Source organism: Anolis sagrei, chromosome 4 (assembly GCF_037176765.1).
Source record: "Anolis sagrei isolate rAnoSag1 chromosome 4, rAnoSag1.mat, whole genome shotgun sequence".
Taxonomy (NCBI): domain Eukaryota; kingdom Metazoa; phylum Chordata; class Lepidosauria; order Squamata; family Dactyloidae; genus Anolis; species Anolis sagrei.
This window is the reverse complement of record NC_090024.1, coordinates 41,155,428-41,179,375: the sequence shown is the minus strand read 5'-3', so window position 1 is coordinate 41,179,375 and position 23,948 is coordinate 41,155,428. Positions and strand designations below refer to the sequence as shown.

Here is a 23,948-nt window from a genome sequence, read left to right as displayed (position 1 = left end):
TATCATCTAGATATATGTCAGTGTAAATCAAGAACCTTCCATTCACAGTTTTTTCTAAACAAGTACAGCATAATCTTTCCTACCCTTGTTTTTGTCAAAGCCTCATAAATCTATCACAGTGGGCTGTCTTCTTAGAATGCAGCCAAAATCACAAATATTTTAAAGGTATGGAAAAAAATACACATTCAGGAAGACAATCATCGTAGGAGCAGGTAATTTTCTCCACCTGAGTTATATATTTCACTGTAACATGACTTTAATAGACATCAACTAATCATGTTTAAAGTCTAACTCTTTATTTTTTTTCCATTTGCCCTTAAACTATTCTTTTAGCTGACCCTAATATATATGGTAAAATACACAATGCTTTCCTGTAAATGGTTACCTATATGAGTTCCCTCTACCATGGATATTTAGGATAGGATTAGTTGGACAAGACATTACTATGCCTTTTGCCAGTTTTAAGATGCCACTCATTAATTTCTTTAGATTTAAGCCATCTAGTCTATCTGCTAAATAAGGAACCAGCAAAGCATGCTTTAGGTCTTTTGAAACGTTTCTGTAGTCTCTCTCTGAGTTTTAATCTCTTTAATTCTAAGGTTATATAAAGAATTTAGAATATGAGGTATCACCTCTCTTGGATGTATAGTTTATAGTTCTGTATTTATTGAATTCATCCGTGGGCTCCCTTAGGATGTGAAATGTATGGAAATATATGTGCATTACTAAAGAAAGGCCTAAATTTATTCTTTCCCCACATCATGCTCTTCTTTGCAGTCGAGGTTTTTAATTCAACACAGAGCTAGAATGAGATGGAGCCAATTTCTTGGTCTATATGTGTGACAAATGCTTAAAAGTGGCACTAGATTAACAAATTAGTTGAAGTGAGGGTCTTAAAAGATTTTTTAGAAAAAACTTTGAATCTTCAATAAGGACACATGCTTTACTTGAAATTATGCCTTCTTTACATATATGTAGAATGCGAGGATCTTATATTTTCCACTAACATGAAAAGGTGATGTGTGGAACAGAATAATATGGGTTGGTGAATTATAGAAATAATATTCTAGTTGGGTACCACTTCTCTTGATTGCTTTGAGTTTTAATGCTCACTGCTTTGTTTTGTTTTGTTGGTATTCACAATTATTTTTTTCATGTCAGGAGTGACTTGAGAAACTGCAAGTCGCTTCTGGTGTGAGAGAATTGGCTGTCTGCAAAGACATTGCCCAGGGAACGCCCAGATGTTTTTATATTTTTACCATCCTTGTGGGAGGCTTCTTTCATGTCCCCGCATGGGGAGCTGAAGCTGATAAAGGGAGCTCATCCTGCTCTTCCTGGATTTGAACCTGCCGGTCTTCAGTCTTGCCGGCACAAGGGTTTAACCCATTGCACCACCAGGGGCTCCAATTCATGATGATGAAGATGATGGATGGGTGAGCTATCTAAAACAAAAGCACGTGTCTGTGCTGGTAGAGAAGAAACCATGACCATATATAAACACATAGAAACAGAGTAGAGAAGCATGTGCCCTTATAAAAAGTTATTGTAATGGTGGCTCAGAACAAAAGGGATTGAACTTGACCTTTTGAACTGACATAGTAATCACCTACTTGATATAATCCAGATCTAACATTAAAAAAAATAGAAATATCTGTGACAACGGAATCATTCACACTACAAATTATTTTGTTTGTAAATGGACATACTTAACAATTATTGCATATATACATATTAATTTTCTGTTTGTATTGATGCATTTTACACGTCCTTGTTTTTAAGATCTTCATCATTTGGATCAGAAAGTTATTTCAGCATATGCTTTGGGATTACTTCATCCATGCTGCTTTTAGAAGCGTGCCATAGCTCACCTGTTTTACTTTTGCCTAAATTACATGAAATTAATAGCATTCATTTCTGTGTATATTCTTACTTTCTGGATACTAATATGATACCCATGTTTAAAATTCAACTGGAGCCATATTCAGGTTGTGTGTCTCAGTCACCCAATCTCCCCTTCACATATCTGTTCATGTTGACAGACTATGTCATAATACATCAACACAAAAATCAGCACAGAAGAACAAAAAATTCATCACCTGACAGCAAGGGGAAAACTGATTTCTACTATTAAATTAGTAGAAATGTACCATTATTCCAGTATCAATGAGGACACAAGGGTTAAAATAGTCCACAGTGTTACAATTCTGCAGGAGAATCCATTTTGTCTGTCTAAGATAATATTTACATGTAAAAATGGAAGGGCCGGGAGCCAAGGATCAACACTGAAAGATACAGAAACAATTTCCACCCTGTGTCTACTATGCTTGCAAAACATTCATTTCCCTAAAAGAAACTTAGGCCAGGACTTCAATCTCACAAATTTCTTTTTGTTTTGCTAGTTCAGAAAGATTCTGATCTTGAAAGGCTTTGACGTTGGCAACTCATTCAGAACTTAAGCAGAGTCTAAACAGATACCCTCATTCCACCCAAAATCCCCTCTTTCTTATTGGCAGAGATAAGAGTTTTTAATATACTATCCTGAGCCTTGGTGTTTCAGCAGGAATTTAACAATACCTGGAATAAATAATGTCTTTTGCAGCCTGGGGCAACAGCTGCCACTTACGCATTAATTCTGCCCCTGTTTGAACACTCTCCAGCATATGCACTTCTCTTTTGTCTGTTATCCTAGAGTTGTGTTATTCCCAAATATTGACATCATCTACTTTTATCAGTACTAACTGCTCCGAAGCTTCCTGGTCTCATGCTCAGCTCTATTTCTTTCTATTGATTATCCTCCTCACTCCAGCAGGTACCTAGCCGAAGATGCTGTCTTGAGAAACAGCTTCCAATGACTTTATACGCACAATTTACACGGAATTGTTTAAAGAAGATATTAGCCTCAATCCAAATCGGTGAACCTCGTTTAGTCAATACAGCACAATTCAGCTGTTGGCACCCTGTCACATGTTAGTCTTTAAAGTCAACTACCATACCCAATCTGCGCATTAGCCATAGTATTTAGTTTCATATTAAAATGAGGCGAGCTTTCATTTTGTTTTTTACTTGACTTTTGGTTTAAATCTCCTCCGTGCCCTTTTTACATCACCTCACTGAGCCATATGATAGTAATATAATTTTAAGTATAAAAACCTGAGATTAAATGCTTGATTTTTGACAGTGTCCTTAAATATAATAAATTCAAAGGGAAATACTGTTAGGTTAAAATGGAGTGTTTTTCATTAAGTCCAATCAAATGGTAGACAACAAAGGATCTTTTATTTGAGAATATGAAGTGAAAATGAAAACCAGAAAACCTTTAGTAAGAAAAGGTCCAGCTAAATTATGTTGTAAGGAGCTCTCCAGAGTGAACCTTGTTGTTTCGCTAAAAGTGAATTAAACTAAGATGCATTATAGAGGGAATACTATACCAGCAGGCAAGCCTTAGTGTTTCGTGGAAAGGAATATAAGGCCCCAAATTCATTCCGCTCAGAGGGGGGAAATGTAAAGGTTATATATGAAAATAAATACTGCAGCATCATGTCTGCTCCATTTTAATAAGGACAAGGTTTGGAGATGAACATATCCACTCTTCTGTCTCAAAGCTATTGTGAGTCCAGCCCACAACTTACTCTTTTATTTGCCAAAGTACTCCTGCATGAACGTAGCATTACACAAAATATTGTTGCAATTATCTAAAAATAATTGTCCCATGTGTGCTCAGATTATATTGTTGTAGCACATGTGGAATTTTTAAGCATTTGCACTGGAATCAAAGCCTTGGAAAGAAACTGCACTACATTTAATGGCTTATTTTTACCGACTTGGAGACTCATCTGAACAGGAATGAAAAAGTGTTACTATTATAGTTTTGAAATACAAATGCATCTTATGTCCTTTATTTATAGGGGGATCCTGCACATCTTCTGCTCGGTGCGATATTTTTAAAAGGAGAGACCTATGTGCGTAAGGTGTCAAAATTACAAGTCTGATCTATTTTCAAGGAAGGATGAAGAATTTCAGAATGTGGAGAACAAAGAAAATGAACTCTTTGAGCAGAATGGAAACTGGTTTAGATATTGATTTTGAAATATGTTACAGTTAGTCTTTTTTGATACTATATTTGGCATGCTAAGTTATGAACACAGCAATTCCTAGGAATATTTCTTTAAATTGTCTATATGTGTGTGCACACTCGCACACGCATGGAACACACACCTGGCAAAAGGTGTTTTTAAAGAAATATATAAAAGATGCATTTTAAAGGGGCTGTTTCTTCTCGCTCTTCTTCTAAAGATCTCAAAAAGAAGATACAATTCTGGACCCCAGGTAGTAGAGACATGCTGAAAGATGACCAGCCTAGCCTTTACACACACACATTTCTCGCTTCCTGACACCCGGAGAATAGCCTTATCCCTTCTCCACTGAGAACAATTCACATAGGAAAGGGGAAAGTATGCACACAGGACTGAAATAACTGGATATTCAAGCAGCAAAACAGACAGGTGTGGTATGGGAATTTCTTGTCCTAGTGGCTGCTGGCATTCGTGTCTATGTTACCTTAATAGGCTGAATTTTACTTTCAATTAATTAATTAATTAAAATATGTTATTATACATATACAACTGGAAGCAGAAATTTTACATCAATTATTCTGTGCAATCCTGGAGGTAGCTCCATTTCCTCATATATTTGTACATTTCCTTATTTGCAGGGCATACTATTATATGCTTCAATATATTATATTAATTTGCATCCTCTATATCGAGCAAATTCCAAGTTTATATATTGTTTTAAACACTATGTTGTGTTTGTTCTGTTGAGTCCGTAGTATTGCAAATCCAGATAAAGTTCTGTAATTTCGACTGTGCTGCTCTCATAGCAGCAAAAGCAACCTAAAGTCCACAGACCAATTAGAAACATAATTATGATTTGTTTGTTTTCTTGCTAAATTCCTACTATTTTCAACTCAAGAGTTAAGACGCAAGCTGCGAGTAGCTTCCATTCAATTACACTTAAATTTGATTAGCTGTGGCTGGATCATTGTCATAATAATGCCAATGATGCTGTATGTTTGATGTGCTATATGAAACTGCATTTTGGAAAACCATAAATGTATATAAACAATTACATACAATTATGCATGGTATCAGCAGATACTGGCCTTGTAAAAGTAGAATACAATATGCATTAGCCTACAACTTGATGTATGTGAGATTAATATTTTCTGAAATGATTAAAATTGTCTATCAATTTTATCGTGCCTGTTTTTATTATGAAATGGCGGACCATACAAAAATGTTATTCTGCATTTGATGTATTTTAAAACAATATCAGGTTATGTTTGACATGCTGCAATTAATCTTTATGGGTGTGATAATGCTTTAAAAGTAGAAAACTCAAGTTTGAAGCTTTTTAAATACTATTGGTGGTACTATGAGCAGCTTCTTATCAAGCAATCAAAACATAATTTAATTTTCTTTAAAAATATATATGATCTCCATAAAATTGAATGTTCCTAAGGACAATTGTCTCAAAATAATGTGTTTTTCAAGAAAAAAAAATCTATGAATAAACTAAGAACTAATTTACCTTGCTTTCCTGTTTAATACAAGGTGTCATACATATCTGAAGGAAGAAAATTGCTTAAATTTAGGGGAGATTTGCCCCAGCAACTTCTGCATTATCAAAATACTATTATCTGGGTCATTTATTAGCATGGTGCTGTTAGTTCTCTTAGCTTCCTGAATTTTGAGAAAGGAGACTTGATTTTATTAAAACTTGCAAATTTTATATCAGGTAAGGGGTATTTATGAAGTCAACATGTGCCAGTCAGTATTAGTGTTTCAAATCCCCTAAGAAAATACAAAGAGGGTGTCTAAACTTGCTTTTTAATATGGCCAACTTCTAGAAAGCCATATTATTAAATATCATTTATGTCCTCAAGGTAAGCATCAGCTGAGAAAAATATCACATTGTTTATGATCTATCTAAAGCCAAATTAGGTATAAAACAGTTTAAATGGTTTCCTGCTCTCTTTAATCAGTCTCCATAGATGTTCATACAGTGCACTGAATAGGGCGAAGCTATTAAAGGAACTGTAATTGCCTTCCTGAAGTAATAATACATCTGATACAAATGTCAATATAACCCTCAAGAATTCACAGGTTCTGTTCCAAGTGCAGTGATTTGGTTTTACAGCATGGCCATACACATGTTTACTTAGGAGAAAGTTTCCTTCATATCAATTGTACTTACTGATGGGTAGGATATACATTTAGGATTGCATCTGTAGGATATTTTATATGCGCGTAAATATTTGCCTATCGCTATTATATTATGAGATATAATATTGTGTTTTTACTAATCTGTGTGTGTGCATAGAAATAGAAGAAATGGAAAGGCACATGATGATTAAAGAATTTCACAGAGTTTTGCTCATTTTTGACCCAGAGAAAGAATTATATGAATAGGCAAATTCTATCCGTGTTTACATGGACATGCAATTTAGTGTGGTCAAAGGGGCTTTCACCCAGGTTAATGTGCATATTGCAGTCAAAAGGAGAATTTGATGATACAATCTTAATGATTTAAGGTCTGCATGTTGGAGGAGAATGCATTATTTTACTATACAGGAGAGATCCCAATCATGGTCATTGGCATGAGTAAAAAGAGGCCCTAAGTTCTACAACTAAGGAAAGCAAACACTTTTTGAAACTCATCATGGACTCATCTTGGACTGAGATGTGTTGTGTTGTGCATGTGTTTTAAATGGACAGGTTGTTTTGTTATATCTCCAAATCATGGCTTGTCAATATTAGGCCATTATAAACAATCCCACATGGGACCAAACAGCGGTATGAGGAGCAAAAAATGTTGTCCATGGTGAAAATAAAAGCTACTTCTCTATGGATGTACAACTCATAACCCCTCTGTAATCAAGAACAATTAGCTAAGTAGTTAAAATGTAAAAAGGAACTTTGGTAAAACATTAAAGCCAACATTTAATATTAGTGTTCACACACCAATAACCATACGCAAGTTTACCCTTTTCACTAACAGAAGTGCTCCTTTTCTGTCCATAGCTCTAATGTTATGATACTTGTGCTTATACCGAAGTGACTCTGATTAAAAAAAAAAAAGGGGGGGGATTAATATTTGAAGAATTCAGCTCTTTGAATTACATCAGAAAAAATATAGATACACGCTGCCAGTTTTTCACCTGTTGACAACTATCACATGATACTTTGGTCATTTGAAACGTACATCATGTGTTGACTCTACATGACAGCTATTTCAACATGCACAAGTAGTACCTATCAACAGGATGAAAGCCTGCATTGAATGGGCTCAGCATTTCAGTCCAACCCAAACAAATAGCAGTCAGGCAAATGTTTAAGCACATAAATATTGATGTTACTGGTTTCTGTAGTAGAAGTTTTAAAATATCTGAATAAATTTTCGTGCTGCTTGGACTGCATTTTTTAAGAAAATGTTTTAGAAAGAAGGCAAAAACAAGAAAATATCTTGCTAAGGTCCAAGATCAAAACTTACTGAAACAATAACATTCTCTTCAGATGTAATTTTCTATATATTAGTTGTTTTAATATTTAAAAGTCCTTATACCGTGTGGCACTTCAGTCCAATGTCCCAACTCATATCTCTTCTACTATTTTAAAGCGCACATATAGTTTCCATGCTTACATGGCCTCCTCTTTCCCTTCAAGGGTAGAGGAAACAATAAATGGGTTTTAGTTTTTGGATTTGTATGAGCTCAGGATACACACTGGAGCACCTGCACATTGAATTCTGGTAGCTGGCAACAGAGAAGCTGCACTAGATCCATAGTGCACTTCAACTGGAACATTAGGATTCAAACTCCTATTATATCACTTACTTTGAAACTGTTCAGGCCTAGGCTCTTTGACATCACGCATCCCTATTTAGAAACTTGCGCAGACTCTGTAATCATTAGAGGGGCCCTCCTCTTGGTCCCACCCCCATCTCAAGCACGGCTGGTGGGGATGAGGGAGGGGGACTTCCCTCTGGAGCTCCCTTCCGAAAGAATATCACTGATGCCATCTTAGTGGACCAAGTTGACAATGACTAAGTTTAATTTTACTGAAGAGCTATGTTTTTATATTTTTATACAGATTTTAACTGTTCAGTTCAATGATGCCTGACTGGTTAGTTTTTAGACAAAGTAGTTTTCTCTGTTTTAATTGCATTTGTAAATGTTTTTATTTTTGTGGCATTGAATGTTTGCCATGTTTTGTGTTCTATTTGGAAGCCGCCCTGAGTCCCTTTGGGGAGAGAGGTGTGGGTTAGAAATAAAGTTGCATTGATGTTACTATCATTACTAAACTGGTTTGATTTCACATAGACATGAGATATGCCTAAACACTGTGTCACTGAACCGATAAACCTCATTCCCAAAACAAAAATTATATGGTGCAAACGGACTGAGCTTTGAGTGTTTTATTTAAAACACAATTTCAGTACAGGTTGAATATACCTTATCCAAAATGCTTGGGACCAGATGTATTTTGGATTTCAGTTTCAGAATGCCTGCATATGCATATATAACGGGATGTCAGAGATTGGACCCAAGTCTAAATATGAAATTCATTTATGTCTCATACATATAGCGTGAAAATTGTATTATAGACTTTTTAAGAATAGTTTCTGCACATTGAACTATGAATAAGCAAAATTATCAGTATCTCAGCCATCCATAAAGAGAATTTTGAAGTATTTTGGATTTTGAAATTCAAGAAAAGGGTTCTCAACTTCTATAGGCATTGCAAGTCTAGCATTTCCTTCTAGATTCTTAGGAACAAAAGTGCAAGATTACTGAGATCTATTTCCCCTTTAAAGGGAAGTGCACCCCATTAAGAGAATATTACTTCTTGGAGTAGCCCAGTTATATATGGGGTTCTCATATGGTCTCATGCCAGAATATGGCCAACAGCTGCTCAGCATCTTGAACAACATAATGTTCCATAAGTCCATTATTTGGAAATCATATCAGCAAACATACATTAACTAACCATAATTTAAAATATGGGTTCATGTTATCATATTCTAATTGGAATGCAATTCCTCCAAGAAAGAAAAGATATATGAAAGTGAAAACCCAAAGCAGCAATTAACACTGTTATTTGGGCTATATCCAAGTATAAACTTTAGTGCCAACCCTATGTATGCCCTATTAATTTCAACAAGATGTACACATGGTATCCTTGCCTGGGTTTGAGATTTTATATATTAACTGTAGAAACACTGGCAATATTGTAATTTTACACACTTTTCCATTCCAAACCAAACAAATCTGAATCCTGAACAATTAAGGTATGCACTTTCATTACATTTATAATAATGCAGATAAATCTATTAAAGTAGATACACTTTAATCAAGATCAAGTCCAGCTTTTCAAAAATAATCACAAAACAATTTATAATTACTCAAAATATTGGACAACATTGGATACCACTTGTGGTATCATATATAACTGAAGGCTGTCTTTCCTTACTATTTTAATTCTGACCTGATGCTAATGCTTAAGAAAGGACACTATCATGGCGCTAGTCAAAAATGAAAAACATTTGCTATTACAAGAACACTGCAGGAATTTTGCAATGCAAAGGCGAATATTTAGTTCACTATAGTACCTGTATCCATTTCTTTAGACACTCCTTTCAAGTCAGTGCGGGACAAATGGGATAAAAGTCTGGCAAGAGAGTATTATTTGCCCAATGGGTTACCCAGAGTGTTTCGTGGCCAAGTGGGAATTCAAACTCTGGTCTCTAGAGTCATAGACCAATGCTCAAACCACTACACCATGTTAGCTCCCATATAGAGTTTAAAAAGGTAAAGGTTTCCCTGACATTAAGTCTAGTTGTATCCAACTCTGGGGTGTGGTGCTCATCTCCATTTCTAAGCTGAAAAGTCAGCATTGCCCATAGACATCCAAAGTGATGTGGCTCGCATGACTGCATGGATCATCGCTACCTTCCCGCTGTATTGGTATTTCTTCATTATTTATTTATTTACCCTATTTATATCCTGCCTTTTCTCTACCCCAAAGGGGACTCAAGGCAGCTTCCATATGGCAATTATTCAATGCCTTTAAAACACATACAAAACATTGAGCTTAAAATAAATTAAATTAAATTTTATAAATATTAAGCATTTAAAAACATTGTATTCAATACTAAAATCACGCCTAGAAATTGTAGTCCAAAGCCATTCCATAGTCATTGCACTGCAGTATTCTCCTATTGATCTACTCACATTTGCATGTTTTCAAACTGCTAGGTTGGAAGAAGCTGGGACTTACAGTGGAAGCTCACCCAGCTTCCCAGATTCAAACCACTGACTTTTTGGTAGCAAGTTCAGCAGCTCAGTGGTTTAACCCGCTGCACCACCGGGGACTCCCCATATAGAGTTAGCAAGGTAGATAGTACACAATAATTTCAAGACATTGAACACTTTTAACTATAAGAAAAATATTAGATTTTTTAAAGCAATGAGCAGAGGTAGATATATATTGGAATGTGGCAACAAAAGAGAGGAAAAAAGGGAAAGGAAAGCCACATTACATTTTTTTATATGGATGAGGGGTTTATTTCCTTTCTTCAGCATATGGGAACAGAAAAGAAGCTGGTGCTGTGTAGCCAGAATAAATGGGTGGGGGTGGTGGTGGTGGTGGGGGTATTTTAATGATATAATTATGGACAGAAGTGAGGGTATTGAGAGAGATATTTTTTTCTTTAGACAAAGAGGAAACAATACTATACATTTTGTGGAAATCCTTTAAAGCTGTTTATTTCTTACAATCACAGGAACGAGTGTTTTTAAGGTGGACCATAATTGGAGATGGGAAAAGCGGAGATAAAGCTTTTCCTTGATTCTACCAAAAGGGTTTGGGCCTAATTATTTTTAAGTATAATTCGGCCAACATCCTCTCATGCTTAGCTGCACTGAGTGACACTATTTGTGCTGCTGAAACTGAGCAGGTTGCTGTCAGTTTAAAAATGACTATAATAAAAGTGACCATGAAGATGGATCTTGTGATTTTGCGTTTCTAATCAGTCATCTGTGAAGAACACTTTTGCTTTGATTCAGCAGACTGGTGACAGCCATGATTGATAGTGCATGGGGATGAAAAAAGGTTATTAACTGTCTTCCTATTAAACTCAATGTATTACCCCTCTAGGTGCATCTCATACTTTAACTTAAAGTACTTACTCAGGTAAGGTCAAGAATGAACTCTATAAACACCATATCCATCCTGGTGCAGATGAACAAGGAACTCCCAATATTAATGTTTTTGAAAGACCCTCAATACATAATAATTAAATTCTGTTATCTTTATAATATGGCCTAAAACAAAAATAATTACTACCTGTCCAAAACTGGTAACGTACTAGAGATACCATTTCAGCATATAAGATACATAGATGGTCACACCAATAAATAGGACATCAAGCATAAAACATATGATCCAAAACAGACACAGGATGTCAAATCGTTAATAGCCATTTTCTGCAATGAAAGATTTAAAAAATAGAATTGTGTCTGTTGTTAACAAAACATGGAAAATACATTGGTGATAAAAGGGGGGACTTATATTTTGAAACAATGGTTCTTGGAATTTTTGTTCAATTCACATGTTCTGTCCAGTGATGATCTGCATGTTGCTCTCTTTCCAAATATGGGCATAAAAAGCTGCATTCAATTAATTAGATTTTCTGTATGTGTCATTTCAAAATATCAAAAAATGATCCATTTTCTAAATGTAATAAGTTTAAAGTATGCAGTGAGAAGATAATATATTTGTTTTACAGTTCTACCAATGTCATGGAAAGCAATTGAAAGCAATTGAAAGGAGATATAGGAGATCTGCATATATTTATAAATACTAACCGTATATGAATTGTTCTACAAAATACATATATATCTATTAACTCTTCCATTTACAATTTAAAGATAACTAAATATGAAACAATTTTATAATTGCAAGTATATGTTTAAATATTCTGGTGTGTATGTGTAGAGAGAGAGATTTCAATACCCTTTGAATTATTTTGTGAACATTTTTACTTGAAAAGTCACAGTAACACGCTTTTCAATAAAAGAAACCAACTATATGAAATGTGGTGCTCAAACTCTTCTCTAACAAATAGTGTAATTGATGTAAAACAACCTGTTACCTCATTCTACTATAATCAAATAACATCACAATGTCACTGAAAGATATCTGTATATTCTTCCATTATTACCTTTCAGAACATTTCTGCATTTACAGTGATTTTTAATTCAGCAACATAATATTCCTAACACACAGCTTTTATTAAAATTATATTTTTTGCTGTGGTTAACTGCAAAGCAATAATTCCAAGCAATAATCCTTTTTAAAAGAGCTGCTTTAATCATTTCCATTTGGTAGTTCAAATACAATACACACACACACACATATATCCCACCCTGAAACATTACAATGTCTTCTTTTTCACAGTATTTCACAACTGAAATACTGCAGCTGAAATGAACATCAAGAATAAATGTATACCATCTAGTAACTACATGGTATCATATTGCTTCAGAAGGAATGTAAAACAACATTCTGCAAGGTCTCTGTGGCTGTACATTTTGTTACCCTCAGGTGTGAATCTGGGAATATGCACCACTTTCTATCTGTAATGTTTCTGCTTTTTATCAATTGAAATCCTATCTTAATCCCACAAGAACTAATAACTGGTATGCTTTCATTTAGACAATTTGAAGGCTGTCTCAGTGGATGCTGGGGAGCAGCAATTTCAGAGGTGAGGGGTATTATAATTTAGATACTCGTATTTCAGCACAAATGTTTGTTAAAAGGTAGCCTTCTCCACTGGACTTCAAATTGAGGATAGGGCCAAAGTGGTGTTAGAGAGATAAAAGGTTTCTTATTTGAATTCCTTCATATATCTTTTCTTGTGTACCTATATCTGCATTGTGAATTATTTCAGTAAAAAAAAGAGGGGGGGAAGTATGATTCTTTCTTGGAAAATATATAATGCAAAAATGTATAGACTTCCACAAAACACCATTCAAGCTAATATATAAAAATATGGCATGCATGGTGTTCTAGTAATGTAAAAGCATCTTGTATGGGGGAGAGGAGGAAGATAGTGCAAACTGGGAAAATTAAACCTTATTTGTGAATCTGTTCCAAAGTTATCGTAAGGAAACAGCCTCCGGTTACATCCCTTGATCTAAAGTTCCTCTCTGACAATGTAGAAACCTTGCAATGATACTTGCATCACAAAACTATTTTTATTTTTAAAGGTCAACTGTATTCATACCAAAACCAATGAAAATTCTACCATGAAATCTGTGAAAAATTAAATATTATTTCCCCAATCATTTCAAAGAAGTGTTTCAGCAATGTCGGAAAAACAACAACACACAGGCCAGTTTAATTTGAAATATCGTGCCTCTATTGTGTATTTTGGAACCTAGAATAGGCCTTGAAAACCCAATGAACTGCACTTGCAGAGGCAATCACATGGCATGTTGTTACTGTCAACCAGTCAAGAATAAGCAAAGACATGATCTCTGGCCATCAGGATTTAAATGACTTGCAGTGCCAGTCACAAACGACTGAAAGTGGTATTATATAAAATGGGTTACAGCTTATCCCACTGCTTTATAGCAGTGCAAACAGTGGCTTGCACAACTGCAGCTGAAATGGCTTTTTATACAGCACTTCTTTGTTTGCCATTTATTTTAAAGCTCTTAACTCTGCATTAACTGCCCAAAACAGAGGGGGCTCATTTCACAGGGTCCTAGAAGAAGCCCCAAGGATTCCCCACAAGGGTCTGGAGCAGGTGGAGTTGCCAGATTGAAAACTGGAAAGTGCTTCTGTAGTTTTAATGGTTATGGAGAAGAGGGAATTTCAGCAGATACTGTTTGTCATGCAATTTGTAGACAAGCGACCTTCAAGTCAGTTTATGGTGACCCCAAAAATCATATAGGGTTTTCTTAGGCAAGGAATATATCCAGGGGTGGTTTGCCAGTTTCTTCCTCTGAATTATAGCCTATACCCTCCAGCATTTCACAGATGAAAACTATGACAAATGTGAGCAAAAGAAAAAAAAAGTATGTGATCTCTAAAATATAGCCTAGGGCACCTGATATTTGTTGGCGATTTCCCATCCAAGGACTAACCAAGACTGACCCTGCTTAGCTTCCAAGATCAGATAGCATCTAGTGACTTTAGGGTATTCGGGCCATTTTATGCAACTAATAATAGTTCAGGAACCCTCTCCAGTTTTCACTGTCAACACCACTATTTCTCCCACAGCTGTTCCTGGGATGAACAGGAGCTCTGCCAGTTCACAGTTAGGGGCCAGTAGCAACAAGGCAACCACAGGAGGAATCGTGATGAAATCTGGAGTGGATTTGAAACTCTGCAATGTGGAAATCCCCAGCTATAAGTTCTCTTTGCAAACAGGGCTACAAAGAGTAAAGTAACTTGATGCTACAGTGCCACAGACTGAGGCTTTGCTAGTTCTGTATAGTTGGTTAGAGAATGATGGTGAGGTGTTTGCCATGCATGGATTGTCCTGAGTCATCTTGTTGCTATTAGGTACAGGAAAATAATATCTAAACACCAGTAATAAGGGAAGATTCAATTTCCAGTCCGGTTGGTTTTTGTATGTGGGATTTGGGGCTGATGCTGGGGCAGAAGGACTTGTAGTATTCTCAGAACTATACAAGGGCCAATGGTATGAGATTTGTTGAACAATCACTCCTTCACTGGGGACTATTACTCTATATTTATTCTTAGGTAAATACAACATTACAAGCAGTCTGAATACAAATCCATCTGCTTATGGATCATATTCTTGGTTGGCCTTTAGTTCAGGTCATTCAAGGTAAGATGCAACAACCAAAAACTTTCTTCTCTTTTATGCTGAAACTCTAAGCATATTTTACTCAAAAGTAAAACCCTTTGGCTGGAATCCTGTTGGCAGAATAAGGTCATTGAATCAGGTGTTAAGTGGAAGGTGAATAGATAGGTAAATCCAATTGATTGAATGGTTCAGCTGTAGTCTGGGTTAACAATAGGCTTTAGGTCAGGGGTTCTCAGACTTTTTAAACAGAAGGCCAGGTCACAGTCCCTCAAATTGTTGGAGGGCCAGATTATAATTTGAAAAAAAAAATGAATGAATTCCTATGCCCATTACACATATCTTATTTGTAGTGCAAAAAAAAAAAAACATTTTAAAACAATACAATAATGAAAATGAAGAACAATTTTAACAAATATAAACTTATTAGTATTTCAGTGGGAAGTGTGGGCCTACTTTTGGATGATGGGATAGGATAGTTGTTGTTGTTGTTGTTGTTGTTGTTGTTGTTGTTGTGTGCTTTCAAGTCGTTTCAGACTTAGGTTGACTGTGAGCGAGGGCTGGGTAAATGCCCCCGGGCCTTAGTTTGAGGACCCCTGCTTTAGGTTATTGAGTTCCATGGTATTACCCTCACCTAATATTGTTTAGATTTAATGTCCTAACCTTTGCTTGCCTTTCCAATGAATGGATAAATAGTTATACCTACAGCAGGGCCAAAGGTCTTGCAAACAGTTAACTATGATTCAACTCAAATTCCTATCATCCCTATACCAACATAAGGCTGAATGGGAATACCTGTTCTTCAATAAGTGGGTTAACAAAAGTTTCTACTCTCCTTACTTAAAGCAAGGATCCTCAGTTTATAGCACCTGCACATGGATGAAATATCCCACCAAGTATCATGGACCTCTTCCCTCTCTACAGCATTTAAATGTGATTCTTCTGGAATAAAAGGGTCCAAAAGAAACATATAAATGCCTTAAAGAGGAAGAGGTCCAAGACCTAGGTTTGTGCCCTAAAATATCTGAGTCTATTGTGTACTGTTTGATATGGATCAAGATGGGCTGCTGTGGTCCATCAGATATTACTGGACTGCAGTTTCTATGATGCATAGTTATTTTGGCCAGATTGGCTTGGAACTGTAATCCAAGGACATCTGTAGGGTTGCAGTTGCCCCTGCTGATTGGAATGATAGACTGCAGTTGAAAAACAAAAATAATATCCTCCAGTTATACTTTAGTACAGCTATATTTTATATAAGCTAAGAATGCTATTCTTAAAGAACAGGAATTCTTAAAGAACAGGAAGTAACTAGTTCCATTCTGTTTGAAAAGTACTCTTAGTACAATCCTAAAAATGATTAAGAGTACATGATTGCGATCTCAGACTTCGAACTGTATACTCTACTGTTAGCTTAAAAAACTTATTTTGGATCTAGAAAATACAGTATACATATTAGGTGTGAGTTCACTGCATAATCAAAACAAAATGTCTGAACAACTTGTTTCCAAAACAACTCTTTACATACTAGAACAGTTGCTAGATTAAGTTCCAAAGCAATTTGTACCCTGTGAAACATATAAGTTATCCTCTAATAGTATATACATGTAGCATATAGTTTGGAAGTAACTGTGTACATTAAGAAATACGGATACTCAAGTGGTTATTTTCTAACACGTGACATGTAAACATCCTCTACATTGAAAGTTCTGCCACATAAACAGAAATGAAAGGCCTGCAAACTGTGATAACTCAACAGTGTTACTAAAGCACTCTGCATATACTCAGAAGCACACTCTTAAACATATAAGTTTGATAGTTGAGCTGTCACCAAAATAGATTTCTCTTTTGAACTCAGTTAAGTCTTTGTTAAATCAATTGAGCCCTGATGCATTACATTAAAAAAGAAATCATTTTAGGCAATGGAAGCACCCACAATCCTTTCACAAACACATGTATAGAGCTGTTTCTTTAATTGTAATCTATTCCATCCCCAAAAAACTGGAAGCAGGTAAGAATGTTTTTGTTAAACTAACCATAAGTGCGGCGGCAGCAGCGGGAGGAGGAGGGATTATGTTTCAGTGTGGAAATTTTGCTCTACATCTATGAACTCTTTGTGCAATGGCATACAGTAGTATAAAGGGGAGCAAGTTATTGGGGCGGGAGAGGGAGGATCTAAAACTTTTATGAGTTAACCTCTTTCCACAACCGAGGGAAGAGACAGCCTCCCCAAACCGCTCTCTGCCTTGCCCTTGCAGCCCTAACTCCTTGCATCCCTGGTTAACTGAAGCGGACTGTTTCTGTCTGAAAGGTCACACTGGAATCTATGAGGGGAAGCATTCCCTTAAGAGTGAAGACAGGCCTGATGAGACACCCTAGAAGTGCTCTGAGCACTCATTCCCCACAGGCATTATGTCAGTGAGCTGCACATCTGCTCAAGCATATGCACCCCATACAAAATCTCTGTGAACCCAGCTACATTGTAGAATTGATGCAGTTTGACATCACTTAGTTATAAAGATTTTTAACTTCCTTTGCCAAATAGTGCCAGCTAATGCCTCCCCAGACAACAACAACAGCAACAACAACAACAGCTCAGGGCGTCTTACAGAACAGCACATAATAGTGCTATAGTAGACATTTTGTGTGTGTATGTGTGTGCGTGTGTGTGTCAGGAGCAACTTGAGAAACTGCAAGTTGTTTCTGGCGTGAGAGAATTGGCAGTCTCCAAGGACGTTACCCAGGGGATACCCGGATGTTTTGATGCTTTATCATCCTTGTGGGAGACTTCTCTCATGTCCCCGCAATGGCGAGCTGGAGCTGATAGAGTGAGCTCATCCACGCTCTCCCCAGATTTGCACCTGCAACCTGTCAGTCTTCGGTCCTGCTGATGCAAGGGTTTAACCCATTGCGCCAACAGGGACTCTATATAGTAGGCGTATAGTAGACATAAGATACAGGTAAAATTACATCAACATATTAACAATATCAATTAATATAAAACAACACATTACAAAAATAAAAGGCACAGCTTCAATTTAAAAGAATAATCAGTTAAACATAGACTATGATGTCTGGGACTCCATAGCATTGAGCTATAACAGTTAAAGTGGTGTCAAACTGCATTACTTCTACAGTGTAGATGCGTCCATATTTAGCAAGCATCGTTTTAAGTTGCCTTGAAGTTGCCAAAAGACACTGCTGGAAGGGCTTCTGCTGTAGGGGAATAAACTCATTACAACAATGCAGCATGGTGCACTTCACCAGCCACTTTCTCAAAATGGGCACAGCCTGAAATGAAATGGTCTGGGAGTCAAACCCACCGAGGCCCCATCTATATTGACTGTTTAATGCCCTTCGAAGCTCCAGAAAAGCACATGGAAGCCCTTAGGTCCCTTCCACACAGCCCTATAACTCAAAATATCAAGGCAGGAAATCCTACAATACAGTGTTCCCTCACTTATCGTGGGGGTTCCGTTCCAAGACCACCCGCGATAAGTGAAAATCCGTGAAGTAGGGACGCCATATTAATTTTAATATTTATACATTATTTTATATATTTTATATATTATTTTCTTACCCACGCTTCCTTATCCACCTCCTGGCCCATCCCAATGGCGCTTGCCTGCTTCCCTGGCCTCCATAGGCAGCAGCAATTCCGGAGTTCCTGGCATCCCTTGGATGTAAATATTTAAACCCGCGAAACAGCAAGTCCGCTAAAAGCGAGCCGCAAAGTCGTGAGGGAACACTGTATCGGCTTTGAACTGGAATATATGACAGATAACCCAGTTCAAAGCAGATATTGAGGGATTTTCTGCCTTTTTAAAATATGATCTTTATTTCTTTTTTTAAAAAAGAAAAAAGGTACCGTATATTATGATAAAATAGCAAAAGATAGTGAAAGTCTTTAGATAGAAATTGAAATAGATATATAAAGATGAAGATATAGGTTAGTATGGGGTATTACTAGGGAGTTCGAGGGAAGGGGAGCATAGTGTAGGGGGTAGTGGATAGTAAAAAGAAGGTTAGAGGGTAGTAGATAGAAAGTAAAAAAGATATATCGATAGATAGCCTTAAAATCAGATTAAGAGTGTAGAAATCTTGATTTCCCGGCATCAGCCGCCACACTTCCAGGGTTCCTGGCCTCCCAGGCCTCCACTGGACATAAATATTTAAACCCGCGAAACAGCGAGTCTGCTAAAAGCGAACCGCAAAGTAGTGAGGGAACACTGTATCAGCTTTGAACTGGAATATATGGCAGATAACCCAGCGGTCCATGCAGTCATGACCTTGGAGGTGTCTATGGTCAATGCCGGCTCTTCGGCTTAGAAATGGAGATGAGCACCACACCCCAGAGTCGGACACGACTGGACTTCATGTCAGGGGAAAACCTTTACGTTAACCCAGTTCAAAGCAGATACTGTGTTATATTGTGGGGTTTTCTGCCTTGATATGCAGTTATATGGCTGTGTGGAAGAGCCTGGAGGTTTTTGTAACTACTATCTGAGGGCCCTTCCACACAGGGCTATATAACCCAGAATATCAAGGCAGAAAATCCCACAATATGGGTTTCACTGGGTTCCTGTGAGTTTTCCGGGCTGTATGGCCATGTTCCAGAAGCATTCTCTCCTTATGTTTCACCTGCATCTCCTTATGTTTGACCAGAGCCCCTGGTGGTGCAGTGGGTTAAATCCCTGTGCCGGCAGGACTGAAGACCGACAGGTTGCAGGTTCAAATCCGGGGAGAGGCGGATGAGCACCCTCTATCAGCTCCAGCTCTCCATGCGGGGACATGAGAGAAGCCTCCCACAAGGATGGCAAAAACATCAAAACACCCGGGCATTCCCTGGGCAATGTCCTTGCAGACGGCCAATTCTCTCACACCAGAAGCGACTTGCAGTTTCTCAAGTCACTCCTGATGTAGGGGCAATTTGGCAGTAAATCATGACATATGGGCATTGGGGAAATATCTGAAAATTCCCTTTTTTAAACCACGTCTCCTCCACTGACACGATAAAACAAACAAACAAACCTGCATCTATGGCAGGCATCCTCAGAGGTTGAGGGGATGCCTGCCATAGATGTGGGTGAAAGGTCAGGGGAGAATGCTTCTGGAACGTGGCCATACAGCCTGGAAAACTCACAGCAACCCAATCCCACAATTATCGGCTTTGAACTGGGTTATCTGAGTCCACACTGCCATATACTCTAGTTCAAAGCAGACAATGTGGGGTTTTATTCATCTGTGTGGAAGGGGCCTGGGCTTCAAACTGGTTTCAGGATTTCCTATGTAATAATAATAATAATAATAATAATAATAATAGTTAAAATAATCATAGGTGAAACAGGAGTTATGGCAGGCCTGGGCAAACTTGGGCCCTCCAGGTGTTTTGGACTTCAACTCCCACAATTCCTAACAGCCTACCGGCTGTTAGGAATTGTGGGAGTTGAAGTCCAAAACACCTGGAGGGCCCAAGTTTGGCCAAGCCTGGTTGATGGTACAAGGGCAGAATGAAGGCTCGTCGGCCATCTTGGGGCCCTGGCGCGAGCGAGTGCGCGCGCGCTCAGGTAAGGCCTCGTGGCCCTGGAGCCGTTCTGGCGCGCGCACTCGGCCGTTGGGTTTGTTTCTGCCTGGAAAGAGGCAGCAGGGCAAAAGTAGGCCAGCCAAAGGGAAGGACGAGGCCTGAGTTGCGCTGCTTGCCCTGAAGCCCAGGCTGACAGAAATAATAATAATAATAATAAAAACCCAGGAGAAAGGAAAGAGAAGTGGACGAAGTGGGGGTAAGGAATGGCACCCCGACCTGTGAGAGAAGAGAGGAAGCTACGAAGTGGAGCGCCTCTCTTGAGAGCTGCCATGTTGTTGTTCTTGTTGCTGCTGCTGCTGTTACACTGGCCCACGCAAACGTTGGTGTTTCTGGGTAGTTTTGACCTGCTGATTCCAAAAAACCAAAAAAGGCACCAGTTTCTTCCTATCAGCACTATTATTTTTGAGATACAGATCATATAGAACAGGCATGGGCAAACTCTGGCCCTTCAGGTGTTCTGGACTCCAACTCCCACCATTCCTAACAGCTTCAGGCCCCTTCCTTTTCCTGATTCTATCACGCATGGGCAAACTCTGGCCCTTCAGGCGTTTTGGACTCCAACTCCCACCATTCCTAACAGCTTCAGGCCCCTTCCTTTTCCTCTTAGGAAAAGGAAGGGGCCTGAAGCTGTTAGGAATGGTGGGAGTTGGAGTCCAAAACGCCTGAAGGGCCAGAGTTAGCCTAGGAAAAGGAAGGGGCCTGAAGCTGTTAGGAATGGTGGGAGTTGGAGTCCAAACACTCGAAAGGCCAGAGTTTGCCCATGCCTGATAGAATCATGGAATAATAGAGTTGGAAGAGACCACATGGGCCACCTAGTCCAAACCCCTGCCATGTAGGAAAAGCACAATCAAAGCATGCCTGACAGGTGGCCACCCAACCTCTGTTTAAAAGTCTCCAAGGAGCTTTCACCACACTCTGGACCCTTCTGCACAGCCCTATATTCCAGAATATCAAAGCAGAATATTTGACAATACCTGCTTTGAACTGGATTATCTGAGTCCACATTCAGATAATGTGGGATGTTCTGCGTTCAGCAGTGGAACTCTCTGCCCCGCAGTGTGGTGGAGGCTCCTTCTTTGGAAGCTTTTAAACAGAGGCTGGATGGCCATCTGTCAGGGGTGATTTGAATGCAATATTCCTGCTTCTTGGCAGGGGGTTGGACTGGATGGCCCATGTGGTCTCTTCCAACTCTTTGATTCTATGATTTTATGATATTCTGGGATATAGGGCTGTGTGGAAGGGCCCTTTGAGGCAGCGAGTTCCACTTTTTTTGGTAAATGTTTTTATTGATGTTTTATCAAAAGAAAGAAAAAAATGAAGAAAAAAAATTCCATTGAAAGCACAATTTCGTGAACAGAAAGTAGAAAAGTGAAAAAAGAGAGAGCTCCACTGTAGAACATCTCTTACAGTCAAGGAGTTCTTCCTAATGTTCAGGTGGAATTTCCTTTCTTGTTATTTGAATCCATTGCTCGAGACCTGGTTTCCTTATGACACCCTTTCACATATTTATATATGGCTATCATGTCCCCTCTAAACCTTCCCTTCTGCAGGCTAAACATGCCCAGTTCTTAAAATGCTCCTCATGAGAGATTGTGACTTGCTCAAGGACACCATGGCCGAACAGGCATGGTCTCCAGAGCCCTGGGGTGCCTTTATACCAGCCATGGGCAAACTTCAGCCCTCCAGGTGTTTTGGACTTCAACTCCCACAATTCCTAACAGCCATTGGCTGTTAGGAATTGTGGGAGTTGAAGTTCAAAATACTCAGAGGGCCTAAGTTTTCCCATGCCTGCTCTATACTGTATAATTAATGCAGTTTGACACTACTTTAGTTGTGGAATCCTTGGAGCTGTCATTTTACAAGGTCTTTAACTGTTGCTGTTAGGGCCTGGCCAAACTTCAACTCCCATGATTCCCTAGCATTGAGCTGTGGCCATTAAAGTGGTGCTGAACTGCTTGACTTCTGTAGTGTGCATGCACCCTGTGTCCTACACTCAGAGCACCAGGACTCTTAATAAGGAAGATAATGGACTTCTGACCCAAACCAAAATATATAGAATCATAATACATAGAATCATGGGAGCTGTCACCTGATAAGTCTTTAACCTTCTCTGTCAATGATTCCTCATCAAACTACAACTCCCAGGATTAATATGACTGTTGAAGTAGGATCAAATGCTATTGATTCTGCAGTTTAAAAACAAGCCTCAGCAGCCTTTGGTTTACAGTCTCTCTTTTTATACAGGCCAGGGATGAAGGCTGAAAGAGTTAAAACTGGCTTAACTAGATTTAAACAAACATACACATATTCAGTGACAAGGCAATTGCATATATTCCTGTCAACTATAATGCAGCTAGGATCTGCATTATGTGAGTTTATGCTGACCATATAATAGAGCTCCAAACTGCATGTATACAGCCATGTAGATACAACCTTTGTCTAAACAAAGCCATCCCTTAGCATTACTTTCATTGGTATGAACATGCAAAGAATTGCAGCCGCCAAACCCTTAACCTAAACAGGTTTCCAAATTATGACAACTCTTTCTTGTGGTTTCCGTGGCAAGATTTGTTCAGAGGGAGTTTATTTGCCTGCCTCTGAGGCTGAGAGAGTAAAACTTGCTTTGGTGTGGTGTCAGTTTCTGACTGAGTGGGGAATGTGAAACCTGGTCACCTTGACTGCATCTATAATGCAGAATAAGCAAAGATTGACACTTCAGTGATTCTCAGCCTGTGGGTCCCTAGTAAATTGGCTGGGATTTCTGGGAGCTGTAGGCCAAAACACCTGGGGACTCAAAGGCTGACAACCACTGTTATATATGTTTGAGTGTTGGAGTAGGACTTTGGGACTGCTGAATTAATTTAGCTGCCATGCCTCAGTGCTATGGAATACTGGGAACTGTAGTTTGGTGAGGCACCAGCTCTCTCTAGTAGAGAAAGGCAAAGACCTTGTAAAACTATAGTTCCCATGATTCCGCATCAATAGCAGTTAAAGTGGTGACAAACTACATTGATTCTGCAGTCCCAAAGTCCTACTACAACACTCAAGTATCTACAGCAGTGGTTCTCAACCTGTGGGTCCCCAGATGTTTGGGCCTTCAACTCCCAGAAATCCTAACAGCAGGAAAACTGGCTGGGATTTCTGGGAGTTATAGGCCAAAACACCTGGGGACCCACAGGTTGAGAAGCACTGATCTACAGCAAGCGTGGGCAAAGCTCGGTCCTCCAGGGGTATTGGACTTCAACTCCCACAATTCCAACAGCCTCAGGCTTAAGCGGCTGAGGGGTAAAGGAAAGGGCTGAGGCTGTTAGGAATTGTGGGAGTTGAAGTCCAAAACACCTGGAGGGCCGAGCTTTGTCTATGCTTGATCTACCGTGTAGCAGTTGGATGGTAATATCTCCGGGATGCTTTAAGCTGTCTATTCTTGCAAGACAAAGGGTTGGACTAGATGGCCTTTGTGATCCCT

General features: G+C 38.5%; 1 long non-coding RNA gene across 1 annotated transcript in view; it reads right to left on the bottom strand.

Moving 5' to 3' along the window:
• Positions 1 to 20,747, bottom strand: part of LOC137096919 (uncharacterized) — a 28,149-nt gene extending 7,402 nt beyond the window's left edge. The window contains exon 1 of the long non-coding RNA XR_010909800.1: positions 20,699 to 20,747. This is a non-coding gene — a long non-coding RNA (uncharacterized lncRNA). The remainder of the gene's footprint in view (positions 1 to 20,698) is intronic.
• Positions 20,748 to 23,948: the final 3,201 nt, after the last annotated feature.